The sequence below is a fragment of the Taudactylus pleione genome, unplaced genomic scaffold, assembly GCF_031769625.1.
Source record: "Taudactylus pleione unplaced genomic scaffold, aTauple2 ptg000092l, whole genome shotgun sequence".
NCBI lineage: Eukaryota > Metazoa > Chordata > Amphibia > Anura > Myobatrachidae > Taudactylus > Taudactylus pleione.
In genome coordinates, this window is record NW_028284494.1 from 6,835,494 (window position 1) to 6,853,654 (window position 18,161).

An 18,161-nucleotide genomic window follows, 5' to 3' on the forward strand; every position below is an offset into this window, starting at 1 on the left:
TTAGCATTGCTCACAAAACATTGTTTGGGCCTAAGCATCGGTTCCGGGACCGATGTTTCTCTGGCCTTTTCTACTTAAGCATGTAACACACTAACTAGTACATTTCACCCGTGCGCAGCGGGACTCAAGACGCTTGCGCAGACCACCAATAACCGCTCTCCACTGCGTAACCTCTGCGTTGCGTCCGTCTCTCAATCAGGCCCTCGGTCTCTTAGGTTGTGAGCACCAGACACGAAGAGAGCCAGCCGGCAGCCCAAAGTACCGCACGGTGAGTGCAGCTGCCAGCAAGCCTGCGCAGCCGCACGGCGCCCCACACAAAGACAACGTTGAGGGGGAAGCCTAGCAATGGGGGGGGAGCATCGGATGCTCCCTCACCATCGCGGGGTTAAGCGTCAAACATCGGAACCACCTGACCGATGGTTCCGGTGAAACATCAAATGATTCCCCTCCCTACTTGGCCCCTGCGCCCTGTAAACTGCGCTTCCACCTTTCCCTCAGCGCCGCGCTCTGTCCTGACCTCTCCTCCTGTGTGTGCTTGCTGCATGCTTCCTTGCTGTTGTGCCATTCCAGCGTTCTTTGCGTAATCCCACCAATAGAGGGCGGTGCAGGACCCACACTTGTTTCACTTGCTTTGCAAAGCAGGCCTGGAGCTGTTGCACGGTCCAGCTGCTGCAAGAAATCAGCCTGAGTGCTTCAAGTGCTGTGGCTGCCCACCTTGATCCCCACGCAGGGCGGACTTGGGAGTCATCCAGACGGCACCCGTGAAAGCTCGCCGTGCCCCGCGCCCCCGGCACTTTTCCTGTTTCCTGTCCTTTTCCTTTCATACGCCGACGAGGCTCGCAGCCAGCTTTGGCCGACTGCTTGGATGACATCACCGTATGCAAATCCGTCTGCTGCAGTGTGCCCTGGGAATGCTTGCACTAGTTTGTGCGTATGTAGTTTGGGGGTGCTTCAGCAACAAGGCACCCTTCCAGGTGAAGAGATGTGGCCTCCCTGCAGTTGTTGACCTCAGCTGAGAGTTCGCTTCGCGCATGCTCCCCAGGTAAACCTCCTTCAGTTGACGGGGGTGTGCCCGAGCAGCGGGCCTCCCCAGCCCTAGTCCAACTCATACTTACCTGGCAGGGGAGATACCATGATCACGAAGGTGGTTCTCCCAGGGCGAGGCTCATCCATTGCACTCCGGGTGTGCTGACCCCTGCGATTTCCCCAAATGCGGGAAACTCGACTGCATAATTTGTGGTAGTGGGGGACTGCGTTCGCGCTTTCCCCTGATCATCTCTGGTAAAAATCAGCTTGGTTTTGTTTGAAAGCGTCTGTGTGTCTGCTGTGCTGGTGTCAACTCTGAAGCTTTGCTGGATGTGTCCACCCCCTCCCTTCTTTGCCCCGGGGATTGGACATTGAAAGGGAACGTTGCTAGTACTACTAGCCCCATGGTTTTAGCATTGCTCACAAAACATTGTTTGGGCCTAAGCATCGGTTCCGGGACCGATGTTTCTCTGGCCTTTTCTACTTAAGCATGTAACACACTAACTAGTACATTTCACCCGTGCGCAGCGGGACTCAAGACGCTTGCGCAGACCACCAATAACCGCTCTCCACTGCGTAACCTCTGCGTTGCGTCCGTCTCTCAATCAGGCCCTCGGTCTCTTAGGTTGTGAGCACCAGACACGAAGAGAGCCAGCCGGCAGCCCAAAGTACCGCACGGTGAGTGCAGCTGCCAGCAAGCCTGCGCAGCCGCACGGCGCCCCACACAAAGACAACGTTGAGGGGGAAGCCTAGCAATGGGGGGGGAGCATCGGATGCTCCCTCACCATCGCGGGGTTAAGCGTCAAACATCGGAACCACCTGACCGATGGTTCCGGTGAAACATCAAATGATTCCCCTCCCTACTTGGCCCCTGCGCCCTGTAAACTGCGCTTCCACCTTTCCCTCAGCGCCGCGCTCTGTCCTGACCTCTCCTCCTGTGTGTGCTTGCTGCATGCTTCCTTGCTGTTGTGCCATTCCAGCGTTCTTTGCGTAATCCCACCAATAGAGGGCGGTGCAGGACCCACACTTGTTTCACTTGCTTTGCAAAGCAGGCCTGGAGCTGTTGCACGGTCCAGCTGCTGCAAGAAATCAGCCTGAGTGCTTCAAGTGCTGTGGCTGCCCACCTTGATCCCCACGCAGGGCGGACTTGGGAGTCATCCAGACGGCACCCGTGAAAGCTCGCCGTGCCCCGCGCCCCCGGCACTTTTCCTGTTTCCTGTCCTTTTCCTTTCATACGCCGACGAGGCTCGCAGCCAGCTTTGGCCGACTGCTTGGATGACATCACCGTATGCAAATCCGTCTGCTGCAGTGTGCCCTGGGAATGCTTGCACTAGTTTGTGCGTATGTAGTTTGGGGGTGCTTCAGCAACAAGGCACCCTTCCAGGTGAAGAGATGTGGCCTCCCTGCAGTTGTTGACCTCAGCTGAGAGTTCGCTTCGCGCATGCTCCCCAGGTAAACCTCCTTCAGTTGACGGGGGTGTGCCCGAGCAGCGGGCCTCCCCAGCCCTAGTCCAACTCATACTTACCTGGCAGGGAAGATGCCATGATCACGAAGGTGGTTCTCCCAGGGCGAGGCTCATCCATTGCACTCCGGGTGTGCTGACCCCTGTGATTTCCCCAAATGCGGGAAACTCGACTGCATAATTTGTGGTAGTGGGGGACTGCGTTCGCGCTTTCCCCTGATCATCTCTGGTAAAAATCAGCTTGGTTTTGTTTGAAAGCGTCTCTGTGTCTGCTGTGCTGGTGTCAACTCTGAAGCTTTGCTGGATGTGTCCACCCCCTCCCTTCTTTGCCCCGGGGATTGGACATTGAAAGGGAACGTTGCTAGTACTACTAGCCCCATGGTTTTAGCATTGCTCACAAAACATTGTTTGGGCCTAAGCATCGGTTCCGGGACCGATGTTTCTCTGGCCTTTTCTACTTAAGCATGTAACACACTAACTAGTACATTTCACCCGTGCGCAGCGGGACTCAAGACGCTTGCGCAGACCACCAATAACCGCTCTCCACTGCGTAACCTCTGCGTTGCGTCCGTCTCTCAATCAGGCCCTCGGTCTCTTAGGTTGTGAGCACCAGACACGAAGAGAGCCAGCCGGCAGCCCAAAGTACCGCACGGTGAGTGCAGCTGCCAGCAAGCCTGCGCAGCCGCACGGCGCCCCACACAAAGACAACGTTGAGGGGGAAGCCTAGCAATGGGGGGGGAGCATCGGATGCTCCCTCACCATCGCGGGGTTAAGCGTCAAACATCGGAACCACCTGACCGATGGTTCCGGTGAAACATCAAATGATTCCCCTCCCTACTTGGCCCCTGCGCCCTGTAAACTGCGCTTCCACCTTTCCCTCAGCGCCGCGCTCTGTCCTGACCTCTCCTCCTGTGTGTGCTTGCTGCATGCTTCCTTGCTGTTGTGCCATTCCAGCGTTCTTTGCGTAATCCCACCAATAGAGGGCGGTGCAGGACCCACACTTGTTTCACTTGCTTTGCAAAGCAGGCCTGGAGCTGTTGCACGGTCCAGCTGCTGCAAGAAATCAGCCTGAGTGCTTCAAGTGCTGTGGCTGCCCACCTTGATCCCCACGCAGGGCGGACTTGGGAGTCATCCAGACGGCACCCGTGAAAGCTCGCCGTGCCCCGCGCCCCCGGCACTTTTCCTGTTTCCTGTCCTTTTCCTTTCATACGCCGACGAGGCTCGCAGCCAGCTTTGGCCGACTGCTTGGATGACATCACCGTATGCAAATCCGTCTGCTGCAGTGTGCCCTGGGAATGCTTGCACTAGTTTGTGCGTATGTAGTTTGGGGGTGCTTCAGCAACAAGGCACCCTTCCAGGTGAAGAGATGTGGCCTCCCTGCAGTTGTTGACCTCAGCTGAGAGTTCGCTTCGCGCATGCTCCCCAGGTAAACCTCCTTCAGTTGACGGGGGTGTGCCCGAGCAGCGGGCCTCCCCAGCCCTAGTCCAACTCATACTTACCTGGCAGGGGAGATACCATGATCACGAAGGTGGTTCTCCCAGGGCGAGGCTCATCCATTGCACTCCGGGTGTGCTGACCCCTGCGATTTCCCCAAATGCGGGAAACTCGACTGCATAATTTGTGGTAGTGGGGGACTGCGTTCGCGCTTTCCCCTGATCATCTCTGGTAAAAATCAGCTTGGTTTTGTTTGAAAGCATCTGTGTGTCTGCTGTGCTGGTGTCAACTCTGAAGCTTTGCTGGATGTGTCCACCCCCTCCCTTCTTTGCCCCGGGGATTGGACATTGAAAGGGAACGTTGCTAGTACTACTAGCCCCATGGTTTTAGCATTGCTCACAAAACATTGTTTGGGCCTAAGCATCGGTTCCGGGACCGATGTTTCTCTGGCCTTTTCTACTTAAGCATGTAACACACTAACTAGTACATTTCACCCGTGCGCAGCGGGACTCAAGACGCTTGCGCAGACCACCAATAACCGCTCTCCACTGCGTAACCTCTGCGTTGCGTCCGTCTCTCAATCAGGCCCTCGGTCTCTTAGGTTGTGAGCACCAGACACGAAGAGAGCCAGCCGGCAGCCCAAAGTACCGCACGGTGAGTGCAGCTGCCAGCAAGCCTGCGCAGCCGCACGGCGCCCCACACAAAGACAACGTTGAGGGGGAAGCCTAGCAATGGGGAGGGAGCATCGGATGCTCCCTCACCATCGCGGGGTTAAGCGTCAAACATCGGAACCACCTGACCGATGGTTCCGGTGAAACATCAAATGATTCCCCTCCCTACTTGGCCCCTGCACCCTGTAAACTGCGCTTCCACCTTTCCCTCAGCGCCGCGCTCTGTCCTGACCTCTCCTCCTGTGTGTGCTTGCTGCATGCTTCCTTGCTGTTGTGCCATTCCAGCGTTCTTTGCGTAATCCCACCAATAGAGGGCGGTGCAGGACCCACACTTGTTTCACTTGCTTTGCAAAGCAGGCCTGGAGCTGTTGCACGGTCCAGCTGCTGCAAGAAATCAGCCTGAGTGCTTCAAGTGCTGTGGCTGCCCACCTTGATCCCCACGCAGGGCGGACTTGGGAGTCATCCAGACGGCACCCGTGAAAGCCCGCCGTGCCCCGCGCCCCCGGCACTTTTCCTGTTTCCTGTCCTTTTCCTTTCATACGCCGACGAGGCTCGCAGCCAGCTTTGGCCGACTGCTTGGATGACATCACCGTATGCAAATCCGTCTGCTGCAGTGTGCCCTGGGAATGCTTGCACTAGTTTGTGCGTATGTAGTTTGGGGGTGCTTCAGCAACAAGGCACCCTTCCAGGTGAAGAGATGTGGCCTCCCTGCAGTTGTTGACCTCAGCTGAGAGTTCGCTTCGCGCATGCTCCCCAGGTAAACCTCCTTCAGTTGACGGGGGTGTGCCCGAGCAGCGGGCCTCCCCAGCCCTAGTCCAACTCATACTTACCTGGCAGGGGAGATACCATGATCACGAAGGTGGTTCTCCCAGGGCGAGGCTCATCCATTGCACTCCGGGTGTGCTGACCCCTGCGATTTCCCCAAATGCGGGAAACTCGACTGCATAATTTGTGGTAGTGGGGGACTGCGTTCGCGCTTTCCCCTGATCATCTCTGGTAAAAATCAGCTTGGTTTTGTTTGAAAGCGTCTGTGTGTCTGCTGTGCTGGTGTCAACTCTGAAGCTTTGCTGGATGTGTCCACCCCCTCCCTTCTTTGCCCCGGGGATTGGACATTGAAAGGGAACGTTGCTAGTACTACTAGCCCCATGGTTTTAGCATTGCTCACAAAACATTGTTTGGGCCTAAGCATCGGTTCCGGGACCGATGTTTCTCTGGCCTTTTCTACTTAAGCATGTAACACACTAACTAGTACATTTCACCCGTGCGCAGCGGGACTCAAGACGCTTGCGCAGACCACCAATAACCGCTCTCCACTGCGTAACCTCTGCGTTGCGTCCGTCTCAATCAGGCCCTCGGTCTCTTAGGTTGTGAGCACCAGACACGAAGAGAGCCAGCCGGCAGCCCAAAGTACCGCACGGTGAGTGCAGCTGCCAGCAAGCCTGCGCAGCCGCACGGCGCCCCACACAAAGACAACGTTGAGGGGGAAGCCTAGCAATGGGGAGGGAGCATCGGATGCTCCCTCACCATCGCGGGGTTAAGCGTCAAACATCGGAACCACCTGACCGATGGTTCCGGTGAAACATCAAATGATTCCCCTCCCTACTTGGCCCCTGCGCCCTGTAAACTGCGCTTCCACCTTTCCCTCAGCGCCGCGCTCTGTCCTGACCTCTCCTCCTGTGTGTGCTTGCTGCATGCTTCCTTGCTGTTGTGCCATTCCAGCGTTCTTTGCGTAATCCCACCAATAGAGGGCGGTGCAGGACCCACACTTGTTTCACTTGCTTTGCAAAGCAGGCCTGGAGCTGTTGCACGGTCCAGCTGCTGCAAGAAATCAGCCTGAGTGCTTCAAGTGCTGTGGCTGCCCACCTTGATCCCCACGCAGGGCGGACTTGGGAGTCATCCAGACGGCACCCGTGAAAGCTCGCCGTGCCCCGCGCCCCCGGCACTTTTCCTGTTTCCTGTCCTTTTCCTTTCATACGCCGACGAGGCTCGCAGCCAGCTTTGGCCGACTGCTTGGATGACATCACCGTATGCAAATCCGTCTGCTGCAGTGTGCCCTGGGAATGCTTGCACTAGTTTGTGCGTATGTAGTTTGGGGGTGCTTCAGCAACAAGGCACCCTTCCAGGTGAAGAGATGTGGCCTCCCTGCAGTTGTTGACCTCAGCTGAGAGTTCGCTTCGCGCATGCTCCCCAGGTAAACCTCCTTCAGTTGACGGGGGTGTGCCCGAGCAGCGGGCCTCCCCAGCCCTAGTCCAACTCATACTTACCTGGCAGGGGAGATACCATGATCACGAAGGTGGTTCTCCCAGGGCGAGGCTCATCCATTGCACTCCGGGTGTGCTGACCCCTGCGATTTCCCCAAATGCGGGAAACTCGACTGCATAATTTGTGGTAGTGGGGGACTGCGTTCGCGCTTTCCCCTGATCATCTCTGGTAAAAATCAGCTTGGTTTTGTTTGAAAGCGTCTGTGTGTCTGCTGTGCTGGTGTCAACTCTGAAGCTTTGCTGGATGTGTCCACCCCCTCCCTTCTTTGCCCCGGGGATTGGACATTGAAAGGGAACGTTGCTAGTACTACTAGCCCCATGGTTTTAGCATTGCTCACAAAACATTGTTTGGGCCTAAGCATCGGTTCCGGGACCGATGTTTCTCTGGCCTTTTCTACTTAAGCATGTAACACACTAACTAGTACATTTCACCCGTGCGCAGCGGGACTCAAGACGCTTGCGCAGACCACCAATAACCGCTCTCCACTGCGTAACCTCTGCGTTGCGTCCGTCTCTCAATCAGGCCCTCGGTCTCTTAGGTTGTGAGCACCAGACACGAAGAGAGCCAGCCGGCAGCCCAAAGTACCGCACGGTGAGTGCAGCTGCCAGCAAGCCTGCGCAGCCGCACGGCGCCCCACACAAAGACAACGTTGAGGGGGAAGCCTAGCAATGGGGGGGGAGCATCGGATGCTCCCTCACCATCGCGGGGTTAAGCGTCAAACATCGGAACCACCTGACCGATGGTTCCGGTGAAACATCAAATGATTCCCCTCCCTACTTGGCCCCTGCGCCCTGTAAACTGCGCTTCCACCTTTCCCTCAGCGCCGCGCTCTGTCCTGACCTCTCCTCCTGTGTGTGCTTGCTGCATGCTTCCTTGCTGTTGTGCCATTCCAGCGTTCTTTGCGTAATCCCACCAATAGAGGGCGGTGCAGGACCCACACTTGTTTCACTTGCTTTGCAAAGCAGGCCTGGAGCTGTTGCACGGTCCAGCTGCTGCAAGAAATCAGCCTGAGTGCTTCAAGTGCTGTGGCTGCCCACCTTGATCCCCACGCAGGGCGGACTTGGGAGTCATCCAGACGGCACCCGTGAAAGCTCGCCGTGCCCCGCGCCCCCGGCACTTTTCCTGTTTCCTGTCCTTTTCCTTTCATACGCCGACGAGGCTCGCAGCCAGCTTTGGCCGACTGCTTGGATGACATCACCGTATGCAAATCCGTCTGCTGCAGTGTGCCCTGGGAATGCTTGCACTAGTTTGTGCGTATGTAGTTTGGGGGTGCTTCAGCAACAAGGCACCCTTCCAGGTGAAGAGATGTGGCCTCCCTGCAGTTGTTGACCTCAGCTGAGAGTTCGCTTCGCGCATGCTCCCCAGGTAAACCTCCTTCAGTTGACGGGGGTGTGCCCGAGCAGCGGGCCTCCCCAGCCCTAGTCCAACTCATACTTACCTGGCAGGGGAGATACCATGATCACGAAGGTGGTTCTCCCAGGGCGAGGCTCATCCATTGCACTCCGGGTGTGCTGACCCCTGCGATTTCCCCAAATGCGGGAAACTCGACTGCATAATTTGTGGTAGTGGGGGACTGCGTTCGCGCTTTCCCCTGATCATCTCTGGTAAAAATCAGCTTGGTTTTGTTTGAAAGCGTCTGTGTGTCTGCTGTGCTGGTGTCAACTCTGAAGCTTTGCTGGATGTGTCCACCCCCTCCCTTCTTTGCCCCGGGGATTGGACATTGAAAGGGAACGTTGCTAGTACTACTAGCCCCATGGTTTTAGCATTGCTCACAAAACATTGTTTGGGCCTAAGCATCGGTTCCGGGACCGATGTTTCTCTGGCCTTTTCTACTTAAGCATGTAACACACTAACTAGTACATTTCACCCGTGCGCAGCGGGACTCAAGACGCTTGCGCAGACCACCAATAACCGCTCTCCACTGCGTAACCTCTGCGTTGCGTCCGTCTCTCAATCAGGCCCTCGGTCTCTTAGGTTGTGAGCACCAGACACGAAGAGAGCCAGCCGGCAGCCCAAAGTACCGCACGGTGAGTGCAGCTGCCAGCAAGCCTGCGCAGCCGCACGGCGCCCCACACAAAGACAACGTTGAGGGGGAAGCCTAGCAATGGGGAGGGAGCATCGGATGCTCCCTCACCATCGCGGGGTTAAGCGTCAAACATCGGAACCACCTGACCGATGGTTCCGGTGAAACATCAAATGATTCCCCTCCCTACTTGGCCCCTGCGCCCTGTAAACTGCGCTTCCACCTTTCCCTCAGCGCCGCGCTCTGTCCTGACCTCTCCTCCTGTGTGTGCTTGCTGCATGCTTCCTTGCTGTTGTGCCATTCCAGCATTCTTTGCGTAATCCCACCAATAGAGGGCGGTGCAGGACCCACACTTGTTTCACTTGCTTTGCAAAGCAGGCCTGGAGCTGTTGCACGGTCCAGCTGCTGCAAGAAATCAGCCTGAGTGCTTCAAGTGCTGTGGCTGCCCACCTTGATCCCCACGCAGGGCGGACTTGGGAGTCATCCAGACGGCACCCGTGAAAGCTCGCCGTGCCCCGCGCCCCCGGCACTTTTCCTGTTTCCTGTCCTTTTCCTTTCATACGCCGACGAGGCTCGCAGCCAGCTTTGGCCGACTGCTTGGATGACATCACCGTATGCAAATCCGTCTGCTGCAGTGTGCCCTGGGAATGCTTGCACTAGTTTGTGCGTATGTAGTTTGGGGGTGCTTCAGCAACAAGGCACCCTTCCAGGTGAAGAGATGTGGCCTCCCTGCAGTTGTTGACCTCAGCTGAGAGTTCGCTTCGCGCATGCTCCCCAGGTAAACCTCCTTCAGTTGACGGGGGTGTGCCCGAGCAGCGGGCCTCCCCAGCCCTAGTCCAACTCATACTTACCTGGCAGGGGAGATACCATGATCACGAAGGTGGTTCTCCCAGGGCGAGGCTCATCCATTGCACTCCGGGTGTGCTGACCCCTGCGATTTCCCCAAATGCGGGAAACTCGACTGCATAATTTGTGGTAGTGGGGGACTGCGTTCGCGCTTTCCCCTGATCATCTCTGGTAAAAATCAGCTTGGTTTTGTTTGAAAGCGTCTGTGTGTCTGCTGTGCTGGTGTCAACTCTGAAGCTTTGCTGGATGTGTCCACCCCCTCCCTTCTTTGCCCCGGGGATTGGACATTGAAAGGGAACGTTGCTAGTACTACTAGCCCCATGGTTTTAGCATTGCTCACAAAACATTGTTTGGGCCTAAGCATCGGTTCCGGGACCGATGTTTCTCTGGCCTTTTCTACTTAAGCATGTAACACACTAACTAGTACATTTCACCCGTGCGCAGCGGGACTCAAGACGCTTGCGCAGACCACCAATAACCGCTCTCCACTGCGTAACCTCTGCGTTGCGTCCGTCTCTCAATCAGGCCCTCGGTCTCTTAGGTTGTGAGCACCAGACACGAAGAGAGCCAGCCGGCAGCCCAAAGTACCGCACGGTGAGTGCAGCTGCCAGCAAGCCTGCGCAGCCGCACGGCGCCCCACACAAAGACAACGTTGAGGGGGAAGCCTAGCAATGGGGAGGGAGCATCGGATGCTCCCTCACCATCGCGGGGTTAAGCGTCAAACATCGGAACCACCTGACCGATGGTTCCGGTGAAACATCAAATGATTCCCCTCCCTACTTGGCCCCTGCGCCCTGTAAACTGCGCTTCCACCTTTCCCTCAGCGCCGCGCTCTGTCCTGACCTCTCCTCCTGTGTGTGCTTGCTGCATGCTTCCTTGCTGTTGTGCCATTCCAGCGTTCTTTGCGTAATCCCACCAATAGAGGGCGGTGCAGGACCCACACTTGTTTCACTTGCTTTGCAAAGCAGGCCTGGAGCTGTTGCACGGTCCAGCTGCTGCAAGAAATCAGCCTGAGTGCTTCAAGTGCTGTGGCTGCCCACCTTGATCCCCACGCAGGGCGGACTTGGGAGTCATCCAGACGGCACCCGTGAAAGCCCGCCGTGCCCCGCGCCCGGCACTTTTCCTGTTTCCTGTCCTTTTCCTTTCATACGCCGACGAGGCTCGCAGCCAGCTTTGGCCGACTGCTTGGATGACATCACCGTATGCAAATCCGTCTGCTGCAGTGTGCCCTGGGAATGCTTGCACTAGTTTGTGCGTATGTAGTTTGGGGGTGCTTCAGCAACAAGGCACCCTTCCAGGTGAAGAGATGTGGCCTCCCTGCAGTTGTTGACCTCAGCTGAGAGTTCGCTTCGCGCATGCTCCCCAGGTAAACCTCCTTCAGTTGACGGGGGTGTGCCCGAGCAGCGGGCCTCCCCAGCCCTAGTCCAACTCATACTTACCTGGCAGGGGAGATACCATGATCACGAAGGTGGTTCTCCCAGGGCGAGGCTCATCCATTGCACTCCGGGTGTGCTGACCCCTGCGATTTCCCCAAATGCGGGAAACTCGACTGCATAATTTGTGGTAGTGGGGGACTGCGTTCGCGCTTTCCCCTGATCATCTCTGGTAAAAATCAGCTTGGTTTTGTTTGAAAGCGTCTGTGTGTCTGCTGTGCTGGTGTCAACTCTGAAGCTTTGCTGGATGTGTCCACCCCCTCCCTTCTTTGCCCCGGGGATTGGACATTGAAAGGGAACGTTGCTAGTACTACTAGCCCCATGGTTTTAGCATTGCTCACAAAACATTGTTTGGGCCTAAGCATCGGTTCCGGGACCGATGTTTCTCTGGCCTTTTCTACTTAAGCATGTAACACACTAACTAGTACATTTCACCCGTGCGCAGCGGGACTCAAGACGCTTGCGCAGACCACCAATAACCGCTCTCCACTGCGTAACCTCTGCGTTGCGTCCGTCTCTCAATCAGGCCCTCGGTCTCTTAGGTTGTGAGCACCAGACACGAAGAGAGCCAGCCGGCAGCCCAAAGTACCGCACGGTGAGTGCAGCTGCCAGCAAGCCTGCGCAGCCGCACGGCGCCCCACACAAAGACAACGTTGAGGGGGAAGCCTAGCAATGGGGAGGGAGCATCGGATGCTCCCTCACCATCGCGGGGTTAAGCGTCAAACATCGGAACCACCTGACCGATGGTTCCGGTGAAACATCAAATGATTCCCCTCCCTACTTGGCCCCTGCGCCCTGTAAACTGCGCTTCCACCTTTCCCTCAGCGCCGCGCTCTGTCCTGACCTCTCCTCCTGTGTGTGCTTGCTGCATGCTTCCTTGCTGTTGTGCCATTCCAGCGTTCTTTGCGTAATCCCACCAATAGAGGGCGGTGCAGGACCCACACTTGTTTCACTTGCTTTGCAAAGCAGGCCTGGAGCTGTTGCACGGTCCAGCTGCTGCAAGAAATCAGCCTGAGTGCTTCAAGTGCTGTGGCTGCCCACCTTGATCCCCACGCAGGGCGGACTTGGGAGTCATCCAGACGGCACCCGTGAAAGCCCGCCGTGCCCCGCGCCCCCGGCACTTTTCCTGTTTCCTGTCCTTTTCCTTTCATACGCCGACGAGGCTCGCAGCCAGCTTTGGCCGACTGCTTGGATGACATCACCGTATGCAAATCCGTCTGCTGCAGTGTGCCCTGGGAATGCTTGCACTAGTTTGTGCGTATGTAGTTTGGGGGTGCTTCAGCAACAAGGCACCCTTCCAGGTGAAGAGATGTGGCCTCCCTGCAGTTGTTGACCTCAGCTGAGAGTTCGCTTCGCGCATGCTCCCCAGGTAAACCTCCTTCAGTTGACGGGGGTGTGCCCGAGCAGCGGGCCTCCCCAGCCCTAGTCCAACTCATACTTACCTGGCAGGGGAGATACCATGGTCACGAAGGTGGTTATTGCTGGGTAAGGCTTATCTATTGCCTTTGGGGTGTGCTGACCCCTGCAATTTGCCCAAATGTGAGAAAGCAACTGCATAATTTCTGGTAGTGGGGCACTTTCGCCTGATCATCTCTTGTAAAAATCAGCATTGTTTGTTTGAAAGCATGGACTGTCTCTGAAAAGCCTGCAGCTATTTGTGCTGAATACAGGGGACACCTATGTCGTTTGAAACCATGACTTCCTCTGAAAAGCCCGATGCTGGTTTTGCTAAATACGGGGAACCCTACGTCGTTTGTTCCCTGTATTTTCACAAGGGCCGGCTGTGAAAAGCCCGGAACAGGTTGTGCTTTATGGAGGGGGGTACGCCGGTTTTATTTTTTTTAAACTTGTTCACATTTTTTATTTTTTTTTTTAACACAGATGCATGGACGGATCTCACTGATCCGTCCATGCATCAGTGTCTTGCATGCATGGATCAAGGATATCCATGATGCAAGCATCAAGTGCCGGCGGCACCATACGCAGGTCCGAACGACATATCGTTCGGGCATAAACACTGAACAATATGCCGTGCGAAAACCACAAAAACAAGAGATATGGTAAGAACTTACATTTGTTATATCTGTTTCTATGAAGTCCATAGGGTCCACAGGGTTGACCTTGGGGTATAGGTTGGGAGACAAATCCAGGCACGACACAGTTAAATCTTTCAGCTCCCAGGATGCACTGGGTCCACTCTCCCTATAACCCCGCCCCCAAGCCAGAGGCACCTCAGTTTGTAAGCAGCCAAAGGCCGGAGGAGGAAAGAAAGAGAGAGAAGACTGGAACACTCAAGAACCATACTCGCAGAGAAGGAAACGGGAAACCGTTGACCAGTAACACAGCCTATATGAAGCCAGGTGCGTCAGGGTGGGCGCCCTGTGGACCCTATGGATATCGTAGACACAGATAACAAAGGTAAGTTCTAACCATATATCTTGTTTTCTACTTCAGGGTCCATAGGGGGTCCACAGGGTTGACCTTGGGGATGTCCCAAAGCAGTCCTTATAAGGGTGGGGACACTCCTGTGCTGAGAGGAGAATCCGTCGCCCAAAGGAAGCATCCCGAGAGGCAAAGGAAACCAATGCATAGAACCTTAGAAAGGTCTGGACAGAAGACCACGTGGCCACCTTGCAAGGCAGAACAGCCAAGGCGCCACAGCATGCCGCCCATGAGGGGTCCACAGCCCGAGCAGAATAAGCATCAACAGAAACAGAAAGGCCTTTCTATGTGTAGGCCCCTGAGATAGGCATACAAAGCCATCCAGCCAATATCTGTTTAATGGCTGGCCATCCTTTCCTCAGAAATCCATAGTCCACAAATAAGGAGTCTGCTTTCCTGAAGGAACTTGAACGGACCACGTAAATCCTGAGAGACCGGACCACAGTCAATGAGGCCACCCCAGCCAATAGGACTGGATACTGAAATGTCGGTAAATTAAGTTCCTGAATAATATGGAACTCAAAAACCCCTTTAGGAAGAAACACAGGGCAAGTTCGACTCACAACCCTGTCTTGGTGAAATATCCAGAAGAGGGAGCCCCATGAGAACGCTCCCAATTCCGACACTCTCCCGGCAGATGCAAACGCCATAAGAAAGAGTCTAAGCCATAAACCATGTAAGGGCTATCAAAACTAGTGGTTCACATGAAGGCCCCAGGAGGGCACGAAGAACTACTGCCAAATCCCAAGGAGCCCCTGGGGGGGATAAAGGGAGGTAGAATCCAGAAAACACCCTTAAAGGATGATCTGGATACCCGAGAGTGGAGCAATTCCACATCTGAGCCATCCTGACAGTGCAGAGACCTGCACTTTCATGGAGGCCAGTCGGAGGGCTAGACCAAAGCCAGCTAGAAGGAATGCCAGAACTTCTGGAAATCCTACACACCTGAGGATCGTAGCTACAGGTACGATACCATAAGAATTATGTATGCCACATTCTGAGGTAGATCCCAGCAAAAGCTGGCCTACACGCTCTAAACATCCCGATGATGACAGAGCCAGAGAAGCCTTAGGACCACAGTAGGGACGCAGTCAAAGACAAACGATCCAGGTCCAGGGAAAGGCAAGGACCCTGAGACAACAGGTCCGGATATTGAAGCAGCAGGAACGGAGTGTCGATGGAGAGACTCCGAAGATCTAAGTACCAGTGACGTCTGGGTCAATCTGGAGCCACCAGCAGGACAGTACCTCTGTCTTGATTGAACTTCCGAAGAACTCGAGGAAGAAGGTAGACTGGAGGAAACAGGTACACAAATTTGAATGACCACTTCACTGACAACGCGTCAACGAAGGTTGCTTCAGTATCTTTAGTTCTGAACTCTAACACCAGCAGTGTGTGAGAGTCAGGAGGCCATGAGGACCACCTCTGGGAAGCCCTCTCTGCTCACTAGGAGTTGAAACCGCTTTTGGAGAAAAGACCAGTCCCCTGGATGCACGTCGTGACTGCTGAGGAGGTCTGCTTGAACACTGCAGAGATAGCGGGAGGAGACCGTTTGTCTGTGTCAGAATGTGTGACACTTCCGTCATTGCTGCCCAACTACGAGTGTCTCCTAGATGTAAGCCACTGTTGTGACATTGTCGGACTGAACCTTTACAGGTTTAGTGTGAAGCAGTTAGGTCAGAGCGAGGGCCCAAGACAGCTTGAAGTTCCAATAAGTTGATTGGCAGGGCGGAATGACAGACGACCAACTGCCTTGAAAGGAGTGCGGACCGATCACTGCGCCCCAGAGACTGGCGTCCGTAGTAAGGATTACCCTAGACGAGATGGCCATAGCCACCCAGATAGAGACAGACACACCTCCGGAGAGAGCATCATCGTCTGAACAGTGATACGATGGAGAATCCCGTTCCATCTGGAGAGGATCAGTTTTTGCAAAGGCCTGGAATGGAACTGAGCATATTCCACCCTTCCGAAGGTAGACATCCTGGATTCCAGAACCCGCATTACAGAGTGTAATGACACTTGTCGACTGTGGAGACATCCGCGCACTCATAGTTGAAGAGTGGAGATCTTGTATGACGTCTGAAGGATTCTCCGATTCTGAGAATCCAGCAGGGCTCCCAGATGAATCATACCCTGTGAGGGATTCAGGGAGGACTTTTTCCCAGTTGATTAACCATTCGTGCTTGTGAAGGAAAGCAATGGTTAACTGGAAATGGCCTTAAAGTACCTTTGTGATCCTGCCAAGAGCAGGAGGTCGTCGGGATACAGGAGCACCATAAATCTGTTAAACCCCGGTGGGGCTGTGGACAGTCCAATGGGCAGAGCCCGAAAATTGGAAGTGTTGCTGTGGCACAGCAAACCTGAGCTAACGCTGATGAGAGGGCTCTATAGGTACATACAATCCACACAAAACAAGAAAAACCAGTCGGCGCTAGTTTGCCCAGAGATGAATTGCAGAGCGAGGTGCTATGACTGATTAAGCAGCTGTCCCAAAGGAGCTCTGTAGTTCCTTGACCATAGACAACAAAAGAAAATACAAAGGGACTGCGTTATATCAATCACAGCAATAAAATTTTACTGTATATAGTTTATTGTAAATTGTAAACAAATTTTATAACATAAGTACACATAATAATAAAAAGCATTAATGAAACAGAATGATTGCAATACAATGTGTGAGCAAATTCTTCCTAATAGGAAAGATATTAATGCTAATAAATATAAAAAAAAATCAATCCTCCAAGAACCTGCGTTGGAGCCACTCACATGCAGTTTTTTTCTCAGGACTATTGGAGAAGCAACGGCTATCCTGACGGCTCTGTGCGGCTGATGTGCACCGCTCTAGGCTAGCTAGAGACGCCGGTCTCATTGAGCTTTTGAGAGGAGCTTCCAGCACGCAGCACAGACCAGTGATTTCTACGCTGAGTACCCCTGGATAACTTCAGTGCTATCATTACATCTATTTCAAGTGGTAAGCAATCCACTGATATCACCATTTGTGACATTTATTAGTATTTAGCACGGATAAAAGAAGTTGCCGGTTGTTTCTCTTCTTTTAGCCAATTTATACGATCTATACACTGCAGTGTCAACAACTTATTTATTCTGTGAATAAAAGTGGCTCCCCTTTATGGAACATTTGTGATCACAAAACTACATTTTGATGGAGACATTGTTTCACTTGTTTAAACCCACACTCCGGAGCAGATATAATTGTATCAATTGAATATTTATATATATATATTTTTTACTCCCTGCAATACGTATTGAATATTTTTTCTTGGAGGATTGATTCTTTTTTATATTTATTAGCATTAATATCTTTCCTATTAGGAAGAATTTGCTCACACATTGTATTGCAATCATTCTGTTTCATTAATGCTTTTTATTATGTCTACTTATGTTATTAATTAAATTTGTTTACAATTTACAATAAACTATATACAGTAAAATTGTATTGCTGTGATTGATATAGCGCAGTCCCTTTGTATTTTCTTTTGTTCTATATAGGTACATATGTAGGTACGTGTCCTGAATATCCAGTGATTCCATAAGGTCCCCTGGTTCCATAGCTTGGATGATGGAGCGGAGGGGTTCCCTCCTGAACCTAGGCACCTTTAGGAATTGGTTCAGGGATCTGAGATAGAGGAAAGGCCAATGAGGACCATTCGGCCTCTGCCCCAGGAAGAAAGTAGAATAACCAGTCCCTCGCTGAGATAGCAGGGCTGGCATAATTACCCCTGCTTACCGCAAGGACTGTATAGTTTTCTGGATTTGTAAGGCCTTGTTCGGGTCTGAAGAAGGGCCTGTGTAGCAAAACATGTGGGGAGCCGTCTGAGCAATGAGAGGGTGTACCCGTGAGATACTTCAACTCTTACCCAAGCATCCGTGGTGACTTGACACCAGCACTGGGCGAACTGAAAAAGTCGGTATCTCACTCTGGGATCCCCCAGATGAAGACCTCTCCCGTCAGGCTGAAGGTTTATCCTTAGGTTTAGAAGCAGGGCGTCTGGATGTCCAGTTCTACTCGGTACCGGGTATGGCTGCCCTCGTGGAGGCCAACAGCCTAGGAAAAGACTGGCTTTTAGGCTGTCCCTGAGGACAAAAAGACTTAACAGATTTAGTCCGAGGCCTTGTAGTGGGAGTAGCTGAAGGCACAAATTTAGCCATTAGTGATACTTCCAACGTTGCTACAATCTTGTCAAGGTCAGGACCAAACAAGATCTCACCAATATAGGGTATCCATTTTAAGGCCTATCTTGGAGTCCACCTCTGCCTTCCAAGAGCGCAGCCATACGGTATGGCGGCAGATACAGTTGCAGCTGAAACCCTGAAGGTTAGGAGACTGGCATCCAATGTAGTTACTCCAACATATGAAACTGCATTTTTTATGTGAGCAACAAAAGACATCTGATCCCCCAGAAGTTTCTGAGGAAAACAGCTCTACAAATGCATCAGTACTCAATAACATTAGCCAACCATGTGAAAGCCACGGTTAGACGGGCAACAGCCCCTGAAAGCGAGTATATTGATTTCAGGCAAAGTTACCACTTACGGAT

The 18,161-nt window shown here is 53.6% G+C and overlaps 1 protein-coding gene and 9 non-coding genes across 10 annotated transcripts in view; all 10 read left to right on the forward strand.

Annotated features, from left to right (window-relative positions):
• SLC38A9 (solute carrier family 38 member 9) overlaps positions 1–18,161 on the forward strand; it is a 270,792-nt gene that overhangs the window by 202,013 nt on the left and 50,618 nt on the right. The gene's annotated exons all lie outside the window — the stretch shown is intronic.
• LOC148527139 (U1 spliceosomal RNA) lies at positions 1,108–1,271 on the forward strand. Its single transcript, XR_015878121.1, has one exon. It is a non-coding gene; the product is annotated as a U1 spliceosomal RNA (small nuclear RNA).
• Positions 2,544–2,707, forward strand: LOC148527140 (U1 spliceosomal RNA). Its single transcript, XR_015878163.1, has one exon. It is a non-coding gene; the product is annotated as a U1 spliceosomal RNA (small nuclear RNA).
• On the forward strand, positions 3,980–4,143 carry LOC148527141 (U1 spliceosomal RNA). Its single transcript, XR_015878122.1, has one exon. It is a non-coding gene; the product is annotated as a U1 spliceosomal RNA (small nuclear RNA).
• On the forward strand, positions 5,416–5,579 carry LOC148527142 (U1 spliceosomal RNA). Its single transcript, XR_015878123.1, has one exon. It is a non-coding gene; the product is annotated as a U1 spliceosomal RNA (small nuclear RNA).
• LOC148527143 (U1 spliceosomal RNA) lies at positions 6,850–7,013 on the forward strand. Its single transcript, XR_015878124.1, has one exon. It is a non-coding gene; the product is annotated as a U1 spliceosomal RNA (small nuclear RNA).
• On the forward strand, positions 8,286–8,449 carry LOC148527144 (U1 spliceosomal RNA). The gene has a single exon (XR_015878125.1). It is a non-coding gene; the product is annotated as a U1 spliceosomal RNA (small nuclear RNA).
• LOC148527145 (U1 spliceosomal RNA) lies at positions 9,722–9,885 on the forward strand. The gene has a single exon (XR_015878127.1). It is a non-coding gene; the product is annotated as a U1 spliceosomal RNA (small nuclear RNA).
• LOC148527146 (U1 spliceosomal RNA) lies at positions 11,156–11,319 on the forward strand. Its single transcript, XR_015878128.1, has one exon. It is a non-coding gene; the product is annotated as a U1 spliceosomal RNA (small nuclear RNA).
• Positions 12,592–12,754, forward strand: LOC148527147 (U1 spliceosomal RNA). The gene has a single exon (XR_015878164.1). It is a non-coding gene; the product is annotated as a U1 spliceosomal RNA (small nuclear RNA).